A 2,381-nucleotide genomic window follows, 5' to 3' on the forward strand; every position below is an offset into this window, starting at 1 on the left:
TTTTAGATGCCCCATAGGGACCCACAGAAACTCACGGACACTCCGCAGAGTCCCGTACACCCTATAGACATCCCATAGGGATGTACGGCAACCGATAGACACCCGACAGCAACCCATGGACCCTCCACAGAGACCCATATAGACCCTGGAGTGACCCATAGGTGCCCATAACAGCCCCCAGTGACACATAGAGACCCCAGAGTGACCCCCCCCCACTGCCCTATGGCGACCTGTAGCACCCCAGGGACTCCCTCCGCTTCCCCGTGATGTCCTAAAGACCCACAACTCATGCCCCATGAAACTTCTTATTCTCTTTTGGGTTTTTTTTCAGTTTTTCATCACGTATAATCACTGTTATTCACTTTTCTTTGATTTTCTGCAGTTTAATTCACTTTGTCTTTGGGTTTTAGTCACGTTTTGCTCCCTTTCATTCAAGTTGTATTCAGATTGATTACCTTTTGATTCTCTTTTTCATGACATTATGATTGGTGTGGGCTGGGTATGGGGCCAAGGGGGGGAGAATAAAGTCCTGGGGGTGTTGTCTGGGGGGGGGGGGTGTGTGTCTGTGGGAGGTGCGGGGTTAATAAAGTCCTGGGGGTGTTGTCTGTGCTAACCAGAGGTGTTAATTTGGGTGTAGTAGGTGGCACTTGGGGTACCATAGGTGTTAGGTGGGTATCATAGCTTGCAGTCAGAGACCGTAGGTATTATGTTGGGCATCATAGCTGGCAGGTAGGGAAGGAGGGGTGTTAATTTGGGTATCCCTGGTGGCACTTGGGGAACAGTAGGTGTTAGGTTGGCTATCACAGGTGGCACTTAGGGAACCATTGGTGTTAGGTTGGGTAGCATAGGTTTCATTTGGGAAGTGTAGGTGTTAGGTGGGAATCATAGGTGGCACTTGGGGAAGTGTAGGTGTTAGGTGGGTATTATAGGCGGCACTTTGGGTGCCATAGGTGTTAAATTGGGTATCGTAGGTGGCACTTTGGGTACAATGTGTTAATTTGGGTATAATAGGTGGCACTTAGGGAACCATAGGTGTTAGGTGGGTATCGTAGGTTGCAGTTAGGGACCATAGGTGTTATGTTGGGCATCATGGGTTTCACTTAGGGAATCATAGGTGTTAGGTGGGTACCATAGGTGGCGCTTTGCATAATATACCTGTTAGGTTGCGTATCATAAATGGCACTTAGGGTACCATAGATGTTTGGTTGTGCATCATAGGTGGGATTTAGGGACCATAGGTGTAAGGTTGGGTACCATAGGGAGCACTTTGCATACTGTAGGTGATAGGTTGGGTATTATAGGTGGCACTTAGGGAACCATAGGTGTTAGGTGGGTATCATAGGTTGCAGTTAGGGACTATAGGTGTTAGGCTGGGCATCATAGCTGGCACTTAGGGAACCATAGGTGTTAGGTTGGGCAGCATAGGTGGCACTTTGGGAAGTGTAGGTGTTAGGTGGGTATCATAGGAGGCGCTTACGGAACCATAGGTGTTAATTTGGGTATCCTAGCTGGTGCTTTGGGTACCATAGTTGTTAAGTTGGCTATCATAGGTGCCACTTGGGGTACCATAGGTGTTAGGTTGGCTATCATAGGTGGCACTTGGGGTACCGTAGGTGTTAGGTTGGGTAGCATAGGTGGCACTTTGCATAATATATGTGTTAGGTTGTGTATTATAGGTGGCACTTAGGGTACCATAGATGTTTGGTTGTGTATCATAGGTGGTATTTAGGGACCATAGGTGTAAGGTTGGTACCCTAGGGAGCACTTTGCATACTGTCGGTGATAGGTTGGGTATTATAGGTGGCACTTTGCGTACTCTAGGTGTTAGATTGGCATCATAGGTGGGACTTTGGGTACCATAAGTGTTAATTTGGGTATCGTAGGTGGCACTTAGGTAACCATAGGTGTTAGGTTGGATATCATAGGTGACACTTTGATTACCATAGGTGGTAGCTTGGGTATCATATGTGGTACTTTGGGAGCCATAGGTGTTAGGTTGGGTTTCATTAGTGGCAGTCATGGAGACATGGGAACATAGGGGTAGGAAGAGTTAGGGTAGGAGGGAGGGTTTGGGGGGTGGGATAGAAGGGGGAGTGGGGGGAAGGCGGGTGGGGGGGTTGGGCGGGGTGGAGGAGGGGGTGGGGGGGTGGGGGAAGGGATGGGAGGTTGGGGGGAAGGAGGGGAGGGTGGGGGGGAGGGAGGGCAGGGAGGGAAGGGTGGGGGGGGCATGGGAGGGGTGGGGGGGAGGGCGGGGTGGGATGGGGGAGGGAGGGGTGGGAGGGAGTGGGGGGGGATGGGGGGAGGGGGTGGGGGAAGGGAGGGGTGGGGGGAGGGTGGGGGGGTGGGGGGGAGGGTGAGGGGGGGAGGGTGGGGGGGTGGGG

The sequence above is a fragment of the Psittacula echo genome, assembly GCF_963264785.1.
Source record: "Psittacula echo genome assembly, chromosome: 3".
Classification (NCBI taxonomy): Eukaryota; Metazoa; Chordata; class Aves; order Psittaciformes; family Psittacidae; genus Psittacula; species Psittacula echo.